Here is a 14583-nt window from a genome sequence, read left to right on the forward strand (position 1 = left end):
GGTCATCCCCTGCCCACTCACCCGAGTCATCTAGGACTGGAAATTGCAAATTAGTTGTGAAATAAGGTTTTTCTTTTTTAAAAAGGACAAAAGTTAACCAAAAGTTTTATGATAAAATGTGCTTAACTTCCACCATTAGAATTTTTATAATTGCCCTCACCAGGTTTCTTTCTGACCTTGACAAAAGGCACCCCTTCCCACTGATACTCTCATTTCACTTTAGACACTCAGAAATGAAGAGGTCCCAAAGGAATACAGCATGGGTAGCCTGAAAGTTTCCTACCCGAGAGGCCATTCTCTACCATAAATACCTGCTCACACCCTCCCATGAACACTGATCACAACAGAAAGTGGAATTTTCTTTTGATGTAATATGATTTTATTTCTGATTCTAGGTAGCATGTGGACAATGCTTCATCCTTGGGAAAAAGTATGATCAAATATGGTGTCTCTCTGGTAAGAAGATGGATAGTCTAAACTGTAAATTTCTTAACTTCTCTAGTTCCCATCCTCAATCACATTTAAGGCAATTTCATAAAGTTTTAATATCATTTTTATGCATACTAATTAGAATGGTTTGAAATTTGCTGCAAGCCTCCAGGAATATCAAGGAGTTCTTCTTCCAGCTACATTTTGGGGCTTCTGTACTCCCTAGGTAAGCATCATAAGGAATGCCTTCTACACAGTGTCAGAGATCCCCAAAGCCACAACCATCAGGGTCTATAGGCTTCCTGAATTAAGGAAAACTGTGTTCTAGCACAGATATGTAACAAACAGAAATTTTCAAACACTGAGAAGAATGAATTGTTACTAATTTAGCTCAGCAAGAAACCTGATAGAGATCGGAGATAGAGAAGTATCTCAAAGGGCATAAACATCAATAGTTACCATGGAAATGGAATATGCTCTAGGAACTGAACAGAGGGAGACCCAGAATGATAGCACAGAGAAAGGACTGGAGTCAGAGAGCTCTGGGTGTGCACTCAGTCACACTATTTGGCAGCTCTGAGATGTCTAACAAGTTGGCGAAACTCAGAATAAGACCTATTTCATGGGGTTATTGTGATGATTACCAGTAGACAATGTGAGTGGAAATTTCTGGCACATGGGAGGTATTCAGAGATAGAGGGAGACACTTAGTTTACCCATGATCCTGAAATTAGAAGCTCAAAAAAGAAAATGGAAATGATCTCATTTTCTTTTTTCTTTTCCTTTTCTCTTTTGATTCTGTTTTAATAAGTTCTAAGTCATTTGATTGTACTATTTTAATCTTAAAATCTTTAGACTTTCCTATCCCAACTATGATTGCTTAACAAGTATAACCCTCATTTATATAGCTATTTAATATACTTATTTTGGTAGTAATATTTTTCTTTTGTAACCAAAATACAAAGTTCAACTGAAATAATAATAACAAATTTTAAAGCAAGTATTAATTGAGACAGCAGGGATCATTATACAACTACAGATGTAATTAAAAAAAAAGAGAGAAAGCAGGCATAGCCTTTTACTCTTTGGTATAATCTACAACAACTACAGACTATTTCTTTTTCATTGAAATGCTCAAAAGTGATCACAAGTCATAGAAAACATTCAACAAATTCTTGCTTACGATACCAGGAAAAATTAAAAGCTCCTCCTACATCTAGAACTTTCTAATTCTATTCTTATTTTCATCCCTGGTATATGGTAATTATGGATCTAATGGGAAAATATAATCAACAATTTCAATTACAGACAGCAGTGAGGGTAAATTCAGACTAAAAGAGAGCAAAACCCGAAGCAATGAGTGCTAAGAACAATAACAGAACTATTTTTCTTTTTCTTTTTTCTTTTGCTAAGTTTTGATTATTTTTTAAATAAGCTCTGCTTTAAGTCATTTGATTTTTTTTTGTTGTTGTTAGAGTCTTTTTTCCAGTTGATTGAGAAATAATTGACACACATCACTGTATAAGTTTAGGGCATATAGAAGGTTTGATTTACATATATTGTGAAAAGTATTATCATTATTGGTTCAGCTAATATTCATTTTCTCATGTAGATGTAATAAATAGAAAAGAAAGAAGAAAAGAAGAAAGGGAAATAATTTCTCCTTGTGATGAAAACTCTTAGGATTTACTGTCTTAGCAACTTCCCTATATGTCATACATCAGTTTTAGCTGAGTCACCACGTTGTACTTACATCCCTAGAATTTACTTATCTTAATACTAGAAATTTCTACCTTTTTTTTTTTTCCGCTGTACTGCATGGGGACCAAGTTACACATACATGTATACATACTTTTTCCTCCCATTGTTGTGTTGCGATGTAAGTATCTAGACATAGTTCTCAATGCTACACAGCAAGATCTCATTGTAAATCCATTCCACCAGCAATAGTTTGCATCCCCTAATCCCTCCCACTCCCTCCTCTCCCCCCAGGCAACCACAAGTCTATTCTCCAAGTCTATTATTTTCTTTTCTGTGGAAATGAACTTTCTACCTTTTGATCCTTTTCCTCCAATTCCCCCTCCTTCCACCCTCCACCTCTGGTAAACACAAGATCTCTTTTTCTATGATTTAAAAAAAAAAATATTCCTCAGATAAGTGAGATCGTACAGTATTTGTCTCTGTCTGACACTTCACTTAGCATAATGCCTATAAGGTCCACTCATGATGTTGTCACAGATGGTAGGAGTTCCTCATTTTTTATGGCTGAATAATATTCCTGTGTGTGTGTGTACCACAACTTCATTTTTTTGATATAATGATTTTAATTTTTTTCCATATAGCTGGTTTACAGTGTTCATTTGATTTCTACAATTACAGTCTTAGAATCTTAGATCTCCTTCTCCCACTCAGGATATAATAGAAAATTATTTTTAATTATATATGATTAATTGTAACAAAAGCCTAATATACCTATTGATATTGTTAATTTAGTAGTACTAAATTATTGTCTTTTGTAAAACAACTAAAATATATTAACAACTTTTAAAGAAAATATTCGGTGAGAAATCAGGCATAGCCTTCTTTAGTTTAACGTATAACAATTATAGTTTATTTCTTTTTCATTGAAATGGTTAAAAGTGATCACAGTACACAGTAAGAAAACATTCAATAAGTTCTTATTTTACCATACTAGCAAAAAGTAAAATACCCTCTTACGTGTAGCATTTTCTAATTCTGTTTCTTATTTGCATCCCTGGCATCTGATAACTGTATGGACTTAAACAATAACAATATAATCAACAACAGCTGTACAGTAGAAATTGACAGAACACTGTAAACCAACTATAATGGAAAATATTAAAAATCTTTAAATAAATAAATAAATAAATTGTAGAGGGTAAATTTAATAAAATAAATTTACTGAGGGTAAACCAAGACTAAAGGAGAGCAATACCTGAAGCAATGTCTGCCAAGAGCAAAAATAGAACTACTACATATACAAAGATTATTTTTCATACAGCCATGTGCAACTTATATCTTATCTATGTACATGGAAGTTTACACAGCTTTGACTTTTATGAACAGAACACATTTCTTCCTGATGATCATTATTTATTCTGTATGCCTGGAACATTCATGCTTCCACTGACTATTATCCACTTTCTTCTTGATTAGTTTATTTGCTCTTATACTTAGTTAACTATGTTGTGAAAATGTTTTGTCCTTTTGTCAAAACTAGCATTAATATCTTTCTTTTAATGGATCCACTTACTAACCTATTTATTCACTAACAAAATATTATTACCCTTCAATAATGTGATATAGTTTTTTTCAAATTTATGTATAATAACTATCTTTTGATCAGCTTCAAACAATAAAATGTCATTTTTAATGTTTTAGATTCCACACATAAGTGATATCAAACAGTATCTGTCTTTCTCTTATCTCACTAAGTGTAATATTCTCTAGGTCCAACCGCATTGCTGCAAATGGCAGAAATTTTTGCAAATCGACTATTCGTCAGGAGAAAAATGTCATTTTTTGTAAAATGCTATTTTACCTCAGATTCACTGTACTGAATTGATCATAATTTCTTTTTAAAAAAATTTTATTGATGTATGGTTGACTTACAAATTTGTTATTAGTTTCATGTGTATGGCAAAGTGAATCAGATATAATCTATATGGGAAATATATATATATATATTTTTTTTCCCCATATGGATTATTCAACCTATTGAGTAGATTTCCCTGTGCTATACAGTTGGTCCTTGTTAATTATCTATTTTATCCAGTAATGTATATATATTATTGCTATTATAATTTTTTTTTTTTTTTTGTCTTTTTGCCATTTCTTGGGCTGCTCCAGCGGCGTATGGAGGTTCCCAGGCTAGGGGTCTAATCAGAGCTGTAGTCACAGCAACGCAGGATCCGAACTGCGTCTGCGACCTACACTACAGCTCACAGCAATGCCGGATCATTAATCCATTGAGCAAGGGCAGGGATCGAACCCGCAACCTCATGGTTCCTAGTCGATACGTTAACCACTGTGCCATGACGGGAACTCCATAATTCTTGACTCATAGCATATCCTCACAGTATTTTCCATGCCCATTTTTTGTTTGCTTATTTAATAACAAAATGATATATATGAAAGCACAACCTAATACAAAACACAAATAGGTGAAAAAAATATACAACTGCTTATGTGCTCATCCTCACACTAATACTTAGCTTCTGTAAAACTGAGGTCAAGCACCTCATTTTTTTGTATACAGTTTTATGACTTATATTTCTGAAAAATATAGTTATTTTTCTTTGCTCTTAATTTTATACAAATTATGCCATATGGATCCATTTTGGACCTTTTTTTTCCCTTCATTACTATGTTTTACTAAAATACATTGACGTCATTTTATTTTTTACTTTACGACTTTTATGTTTTCCATTACAGTTAATTTAGTGTTGTCAATTTGTACTGTACAGCAAAGTGACCCAGTCACATATATATGTATGTATATGCACATGTATATACATATACATATTCTTTTTCTCACATTATCCTTCATCATGCTCCATCACAAGTGACTGGGTATAGTTCCCTGAATACGGCCAAACCAATCTGAACATGCCCGATCTCATGTGATGTCATTTTATAAAGTCTTACTTTATTTGTTACAGTTCTATTGTCCTGATTATTGCAAATTTCTCCCTGTATACCTATGCAAGTGTTTATCCTGGGCATGTGTTTATCCTGGGCATGCAAATGGGAGTGAAATTTTTGGACCATGGAGTGTGTGAATGTTGAGCTTTATAGGAAAATACCAAATTTTTTTTTTTACAGAGTGATTATGTAAATATACATACATCCATTAGAAATATATGAAAAACACTTGATGCACAGACTGTTTATTCAGAAAATCTGTTTCTTAATATATTTTCTTTAGGTAAACTTAGACTGAACTAAATAGAAGAAGTAAACCAGACAGTGGTGTCTGAATTTATTCTTCTTGGGCTGTGTGATGCATGGGAGCTACAGGCCTTCCTCCTACTGCTATTTCCTTTACTTTATTTAATCACCATTTTAGGCAACAACTTCACTGTGCTCCTAATTATTTCTGACCTCCATCTCCACTCCCCTATGTACTTCCTGTTAGCCAATCTTTCCTTCATTGACTTCTGCCTTTCCTCAGTAATCACCCCTAAAATGATCACAGACTTTCTCAAAGAACACAAGACCATCTCTTTTGGGGTTGCATGTGTCAGATTTTTTTTGGACATTTCTTTGGAGGGTCTGAGATGGTGCTGCTTGTGCTAATGGCCTACGACTGTTATGTGGCCATCTGCAAGCCACTCCATTACTCTAGCATCATGAACAAACAAATGTGTATTTGGCTAGTGATGACATCATGGATCACTGGCTTTGTGCATTCAATAAGCCAACTAGCTATAATTATAAAACTGCCCTTCTGTGGACCCAGAGAATTGGATAGCTTTTTCTGTGATATTCCATTGGTGATCAAGCTAGCCTGCATGGACACTTATATTCTAGAAAAGTTGATAAATGCTGACAGTGGGGTACTGGCAACCACCTGCTTCATTCTCTTACTGATCTCTTACACTTATATCCTGCTTACTGTCTGCCATCAGTCTAAGGATGGGGCATCCAAGGCTCTCTCCACTTGCACTGCCCACATCACAGTGGTGGTGCTCTTCTTTGGGCCCTGCATCTTCATCTATCTGTGTCCACTGGGCATCACCTGGGTGGACAAGTTTCTTGCTGTCTTTTATGCAGTCATCACACCTCTCCTAAACCCTGCCATTTACACTTTAAGAAACAAAGAGATTAAAATTGCCATTAAGAGACTGTGATGTTTGCCTATGAAAGTCAGGATTTCACATTAGCAGAATGTCTACTGTGAGCTCCCTAAATTAGCCACACCTGTCCAATTACTTGGGACTAGGAAGAGTTCCTCAGTTCACATATGGAAATCATGTGTATCTCCAGATGTAAGTTCTGTGTCGATTCTACAATATACTACAATCCTTTATTGACCACTGAATGCAAAATGATTTCCCATTTGGGAAATCTGGCCCATCTTTATAATTTTGGTTGTTGTTCTCAGGACAACTGAAATTAATAATAATGTTAATTTTAATTATGACTATTGTTACTGTTACTTCAACATTGACTACCATATCTTTAAATTTTCTATTTTGCTAACCTTTTGTTTTTGGTCATGCCTGCACCAGCAAAAGCTCCCAGGGTCAGGGATTGAAACTAAGCCACAGAAGAGACAACACTGGATCCTTAACTGCTAGGCCACCAAGGAACTCCCTGCTAAGCATTTCTTTTAGCAAAGCATTTTACCAAGATCCTCTCTAAAACTTTTTTTAATAAGTCAGAGCAATGAATATTGTTATCTTTATTTTTACAGACTGATAGTCTATTAATTTACATTCTAGCTACATTATCTGGAAAGACATCTATAAAGGTAATCATTAAGTATTCCACCTCACATTCAGAAAAAAAAAATCAAATCATAATGTGGAGAGAGTGTTGTTACCTCAATGTCATGTTTCAGTCATTTCTGAAACAGTGTAACTGTCTTCAGAACATACACATTAAAGAAAAGATGAATGTATTACCAACCTTTGGAGATTTTGCCTACATATAAATGGGTTAGGCAGTTCCTTATCTGTATCAGAAAAGAACATGGGGAAAGTGTTATTAAGGTAGGTCAAAAAGTCAAATTTTATTTATTTCTTTTTCTTTTTTTTGGCTGGTCCAAAGCATTTGGAAGTTCCTAGGACAGGGATCAAAACCACACCACAGCAGCAACTCAAGTTGCTGCAGGGACAATGCCAGACCTCAACCCGCTGTGACACAGAGAACTCCAAAAAGTCTAGTTTTAGAATAAACTATCTATTTAATTCACTGCAGTGTTCAAATAGCTTGTAAGAAACTATATTATGTATGCAGTTTGTGAATTATTCATTATTACAAATAATACAACTTTCTTAAGAAATCTTCCCACTCCAGGCCTCAAAAATTATACATTGTATACAAAATTACACATTGTATAAAAATATCCATTGCATACATTAAACAATGTATACAAAAAGTTTACATTCTCTTATCCAAAATCTATTAATCCAGATATACTTCATATTTCATATTGCTTTTTAAAGATGACATGGTTCTGTGTATTTTGTAACATTCCCCACAGAGAGTCTGAGGCATAAACCCTCAAATAAAATAATTATTTATTGGTGTGTGAATATATCCATATCTGTTCTGATTTTTTAACTATTTTATATCTCTGTACACCAGTTTGGATATTGACTTGTCTTTGAATCCACTGATCCTTTTTTCTATTGTGTCCCGTCTGGTTTTAAACCTACGTAAATTCATGATATCAAATATTTATTTTTCAGTTCTAAAATCTCACTTGATTCTTTCTTAGATATTTTACTTCTCTACATAAATTCTTCATTTTTTTTTCAATTTTTAAATATTTTAATTGTATGATTTATTTTACACCCTTTGCTAATTTCAACAATTGAACTATCTGTGGTTTGCTTCTATCAACTATTTTATATTAATTGTGAGTTACATATCCCTGCTTTATTGCATATTCCAAAAGTTTTTGTGTTTCACACATTGTGTATAAAAGATCATATAGCTTTGCCTTTATTATTCCTCCAGAAACTATTTACTCTTTTCCCCTATGAGGCCTAAAAGGTAAAGGTGTGATCATTTCAATCCAATCAAGTGCTGAGCCTATTTGAATGTGGATTGTAGTTTTGATAAGATTCAGTACACTTCTGGCTTTTTCCTATTTCTTGGCTTTATTAATTCCATGGTTTAATTATGATTCTAATAAATCTCCTTCTCCTTAGTCTGAAAGATTGCATGTGGTTCAGTCTTGTCCTAGAACTTCTTAGCTTGGAACCCTAGTCTTATTCTCCTTTCTCCTGCTATTTTCAAAAGTATGGCAATTTCCACAAGCAGAAATATGGCTTTATATTTGTTCCTTTTACCCTATAATGTACCTAAGAAGAATTTATTAAAAATACAAATGAAAGCAACAAAATAATCATGAGAAGGAAAAATATAAAAACATTGCATAATCCTGAAAAAACTTTGGGTCACAAATACTCAGGATATAGGCTCCTTTCATAGTTTGACAGTAAATTTGGCTCAATCTTCTAGTTACCAAAGCAAACTATAAATTAAATTAGTTTCACAATATCTGCAGATCATATACACAAACATACTTGGAAACCATGTTAAGCAACAAAAGAGCTATTTAAGTTGCTAGAGAAAAATAGCCAGCAAAAAAATTGGACAATGCAGTTGTTGGATAATAATACCAGTCATGATATATCAGATCAACATCTTCTGACATTTGAGGACTTTTTGCTGAACAGATTAAGTCACTATTTCAAAAAGTATGAAATAGAAACATATACATAAATTATCCTTCCCTAGGCCAAGTGGAGATGACTTAAGCCCATGATAAGTGAGATAAGCCAGGGTGAGAGTAGTAGCCACAGGCCAAACACATGAAACATACTAGAAACATGAGGCTTTCATTATGTTTTCCCTCCCACCATCTGTCAATCTCCTCTTATTATAATACATGATCCATCCTCTGTCAACTCCATTTGTTACACTTGTTTTTTTTTTTCTCCAGGCTTTAAATCCTCTCTCACAAAATTTTTAAATTTCAAAAAATTATAAATTTAATAAATCATATCTGGGATTTAAATCAAAGGAGTAGAGTGTTAAATATTTCATAGTTCCTTCAAAAGTTTGAGTATATTATTTCTAAGTTAATTGTATTAATCAAATTCAGTTAGTTAATTGAATCCAGGCAGTTGTGTCTAAAGCCATAATTTCAGCAGATGCCAAGTCTGTAATATCTAGGCTTTTTCAAAAACTTCCCCCAAACATTTCCTGAGACTTTAATTCAACTGTCAAACAACTTGCCAACAAGAAGGTTATTTGGATGATTCAATGTAACCTCATAATCAGTGATCTAGTCTGAATATAATAAAACAGTGACTTCAGGAAAAAAAGCCCCAAATTTTGTGTAATTATATCAGAAATTTGTATTAACATTTTCTTAAAGTCACTTGTGCTGTCAGGAGTTATTTAGGAGATCTTCTGCCAGCTCAGGAGCTGACTACTCAGTCTCCTCATTGCCATCTTCATGTCCTTGTTTCTCAATGTGTAAATGGCAGGATTCAGGAGGGGCGTAATCATAAAGTCCAAAATGGCAAGGAACTTGTCCACCGGCACCGTGGGAAATGGCCACATGTAAACAAAGATGCATGGCCCAAAGAACAAAATCACCACACTGATGTGAGCCGACAGAGTAGAGAGAGCCTTGCACAAACTGCCTAAGGAGTGTTTCCATACCGTCACCAGGATGAAAACATAGGAGACAATCAGTAAGAAGAAGGTGCCCATAGAAATGAACCCACTGTTGGTGGTAACCATGAATTCCATTCTGTAGGTGTCTATGCAGGCAAGTTTGATAAATTGAGGAAGATCACAGTAAAAGCTATCTATTTCATTAGGACCACAAAACGGCAGATGGACCACAAAAGCTACCTGGACCACTGTGTGAAGGAGGCCAATAGCCCAAGCACCACACAGAAGCAAAAGGCACATCCAGGGCTCATGATGGTCAGGTAATGCAGGGGCTTACATATGGCCACATATCGGTCTAGGGCCATGGCAGTAAGCAGCACCATCTCAGATCCACCCAGGATGTGAAGGACAAATATCTGGAAGACACACCCCTGAAAGGATATGGTTTTGCGCCCAGAGCACAGATCAGAAATCATCTTAGGAACTGTTAAGGTAGAGAGACACAAATCAATAAAGGAGAGGTTGGCTAAAAGGAAGTACATGGGGGAATGTAGATGAGGTCAAAGATCACTGCAAACACAACAATTGTTCCATAACACACTGTAGAGAAGGCAAGGAGGAAATCCTGTACTGGTCTGGAGGGAGAAAGTCCCAGGAACACAAATTCAGACACTGAAGAGTAATTTGCTTTACTTATTGACTTTGTGTTACCTGAAAAGAACAAATAAAAATAATTATAAAAGAAAGTACCAAAACTACTGATAGAAGTACACTTCTTTACATTTCAAATTCTTATGGTAAGAAAAGTCTTCACCCTATTCACAGAGTTCTCTGCAAAAGTCATACAATTGTTTATTAATTTACACACACTCATTGAACAGCTCACATGAAGTCTTCCCATGTTTTTGACATTGTACTGCATTCTGGTATTAAGATGCATAGCCTGTCATAATGCAGATTATATTCTAGTCATGAAGCTATGCATTAAATAACTAATCACATAACTAGATGATTACAATGGTGGTAATATATTTGAAGAAAAGAACAAAGTGTTAGGGGAAATAAAAGAGCTCATAGCAGTGCCATCTTCTCTAGAAGAAGACCTTTGTGCTAAGATCTAAATGAGGAATAAAGTGAGGAAGAATAGAAGAGTGATCTACATATACAGAAGGCATGGGAAATACTGTGAAGCATGAAGAAACAGAACGGTTTGTAATAAATCAAATAAATCTAGTAAGGTATTCATCAAGTAAAATTCTATGGCATGAAAAGAATTTAGTTCATATTTTAGAAATGATAGAAAGTGAGGCGGAAAAATGACATATTATGTTTTTGCTTAAAAAAGCTTATAGTAGCTTCAAAGTTAAGAATGTAATAGATGAATTTGGGGGGGGAAACAAATCAGGAGTGTATCAAAAGATCATATAAAATCAGTATAGAAAAGAATAAATTTGTCAGTAAATGGTGTTGACACAGCTTACCAAAGTTGGCAAAAATAAACTGAATTCCTTACCTTAAGACACTAACTAAAATGAGTTTTTATTGGTTATTTAAATAAAAATAAAAGAAATAGAAACATACAAGAAACAGAGGCTTATTTTTAGATAATCCTTTGTGTGAAAAAATATCCTTCTAAGCATATTCCCACATGTGCAAATCATGCGGGAACAAAATGACACTTTCAGATTCAAAAATCTAAATCTTCCATATCAATTTTTTTTTTTGTCTTTTTGCCATTTCTTGAGCCTATCCCACAGCATATGGAGGTTCCCAGGCTAACAGGAGCTGTAGCTGCTGGCCTATGCCAGAGCCACAGCAATGCGGGATCCGAGCCATGTCTGTGACCTATACCACAGCTCAGGCAACGCCAGATCCTTAACCCATTGAGCAAGGCCAGGGATCAAACCCACAACCTCATGGTTCCTAGTTGGTTTCGCTAACCACTGAGCCATGACGGGAATTCCCCCTTCCATATCAAATTTTTAATGTGAGAAAATAGTCATCAAAGATAATAATAAATCAAATTTAAAATGAACAAACACAAGAAGATTGTGACCAAATATGAAATCCATGTAGTCAATATATGAAAACTCGTCAAATTCACTAATGATTAAGGAACTGTAAATACAAAATGGGGAGATATTATTACGTTTGTAGAAAACTATCAAAGTTAAAAAAATGAGTAACTTAGTGAGGCTGTGCGGAAACACGTTTTCTCATATTCTGTAACTCAGAGTACACATTTTTACACCTTCTCCAGAACACCAATTTCAAAATATATGTCAAATATTTTTAAATTACCTTATACCTAAGACCCTCATTACAAGAAAAAAAATTAAGGTGATAACAACAGATGAGCTAAAACACTTAGCTATTACAGTGGTAAATGTTATGTAATTATTTATGAAAAACTGAAAATTGGAAATAACCTAAATCCAAACAATAAGGAATTAAATTACAACAGTTCATCCAACTTGGAAATGTGCTCAACCTCGTTTGTAGTAAAAATCATAGAACATGTTTATAATGAACCTTTAATTTAAAAAAGCAGCTTACAAAAGAAAAGGTATAGAAATCAAAATTTTAAAAACTTAAGCCTAGAAAAGTGAAATAAAGATAAGCAACATATTGCTGAGTGTGTGTGTGTGTATAAATATATATAAATTATCAGTTGGAATCATATGAAATTGGTATTTCATTAGATTAAAAAAAAATCAAATAACTGGAGTTCCCTGGTGGTGTCATGGGTTAAGGATCCAGTGTTTTCACTACCATGGCTCAGGCTGCAGCTCTGGTACAGATTCAAACCCAGGCCATGGAACTTCTGCATGTCACAAGCATGGCCAAAAAAAGAAAAAAAAAAAAGTCAAATATCAATTTTAAATGGTTCTAACTAATACATTAATTATATTTTTCCCCTTTATTAGATTTTCTAAACTACTTTTCCTTTTCACAAACAAACATTACCAATGCTTATTTGCACCTGAATTAAGCAGCTTGGGTTCTCCAAACTACCACCGTCAAGCTTTCCTATAGGCCTTCACCACCAACAATCATTCTTTCTCATGACTTCATGTCCCTCTTTGCCACTCTACATCATACTCAGGGTGCAGTTTGGGCACAACCCTGTGGCACATAAGAAAGTGGGAGAACCATGGAAGCACTACAGCCAAGAATAGATGAGGGCAACTAGACCAGGCAGGAATGGGCACTGTGAGGGTTATGGAGACAGAGCAAAGATTACAGGCAAAACCAAACATTATGGGTGATGCTAGGAGGCCCTGATAAAAGGGCTCTGAATAGAGAGTTTTATAGATTATACCTGGGGAAATTAGAGCAGAATTGAATCAGAGAAAATGGGACAATCACTGAGGTGAATGACAATGGATATAACGTACAAGGCACTGCCAGCTGTTTTTATAGCTTGATCATGAGTGCGTGGATTTTTAAAGATACATATGGTGAAATGTAGAGTGTATATTCAGTATGATCGTAGTATAGATGATGAGGAAAGAACTGTCTTAAAAGACTCAGAGACTCAAGACTCCATAAAGGGGAGTTTCAATTAAAAATAAAACTATACAACAAAGTAAACTATGATAGAAAAACTACAAATGACAATTAAACTCATTCAAAGATAAGCTAACCAATCATTAAGGAAATGCAATTTTTAAAAATAGCTTTGTTTTGTTTTTCTAACATTAACAAAGACAAATATATATATATATATATATATATATATCAATCCCAGTGTATTCAAAGGGGTCCTTACAATAAGAATTCTTATACATGGTTGAAGATAGCCAGAACTAGTAATATTTATTAGGATTTAAGATGTCCAAATCAAGATAATAACAGAGTTTCCTGAGGCCCCTAACCTTGAACTGAAGGTTAAATTTATGGAGGATGTATTATAACCAAAGGAAATGCCATAGCTCTACTTCCACACACACAAATATACATATATATCCATATATTCAAAAGCAATAGCAATGAATTGTAAACAACCAAAATATACATTAATAGAGAATTTAAAATCAAATTATAATTCATCAATATAATGAAATACTACATAGCTATTAAATACAATAACATAGTCCTACATAACAGAGGCCTAAAGTGAAAAATTTTGCTGAATAAATCCATAATATGATTCTGTGTGTATGTACATAAAAGCATCTTAAAGAACAAATGTCTAGCTTTAATAATTATTAATACAGAAAATGTGAATGAATATATGTGAATTTAAATTCCTAAAATCATTACTTATGCATTTTAGATACTTTTTACAAGGAATTAACATTTGTTAATAAAAATCATAAATTACCCAAAACACAAAAATAAAAATTCAAGATGTTAAGCCTGTTAAATAAAGAAACATAGCACAAATAATGAAAAAAAAGTGAAGCTTTCCTAGTAGGTAATCAATTCATCACAAATCAAAATTATCAGTACAAAAATTCTCAGCAAGGGGCCCATTCGATGTCCAACCTTTAGCATTTTTATGTTTTAAACACCATCTTTTTCTGGAGGTGTGTGTGTGTGAGAGAGAGAATAGAAATGACTTTTTATTAAAGGAGGAAAAACAGGAGAAAAAATAAATAGGTAAGCTATTGAGAGAGTAAAAGAAAAAGAAAGAAGGCAGTCTTTACGACAGTCACCTGATTATTTACAGTTCTGCCTCAACTCCTTCAGTAATTTTTACTCCTTCACAAAATTTCAGATTCCTTCATATAAGCGATCTGTATCCTCTGTCTATCCCCAGCTTCA

The 14583-nt window shown here is 34.0% G+C and overlaps 2 pseudogenes; one reads left to right on the forward strand and one right to left on the reverse strand.

Annotated features, from left to right (window-relative positions):
* Window positions 1-2633: 2633 nt before the first annotated feature.
* Window positions 2634-6302, forward strand: LOC100151889 (annotated as a pseudogene).
* A 2854-nt stretch (window positions 6303-9156) lies between these two features.
* Window positions 9157-10524, reverse strand: LOC100517104 (annotated as a pseudogene).
* Between the last annotated feature and the right edge of the window lie 4059 nt (window positions 10525-14583).

The sequence above is a fragment of the Sus scrofa genome, unplaced genomic scaffold, assembly GCF_000003025.6.
Source record: "Sus scrofa isolate TJ Tabasco breed Duroc unplaced genomic scaffold, Sscrofa11.1 Contig498, whole genome shotgun sequence".
Classification (NCBI taxonomy): domain Eukaryota; kingdom Metazoa; phylum Chordata; class Mammalia; order Artiodactyla; family Suidae; genus Sus; species Sus scrofa.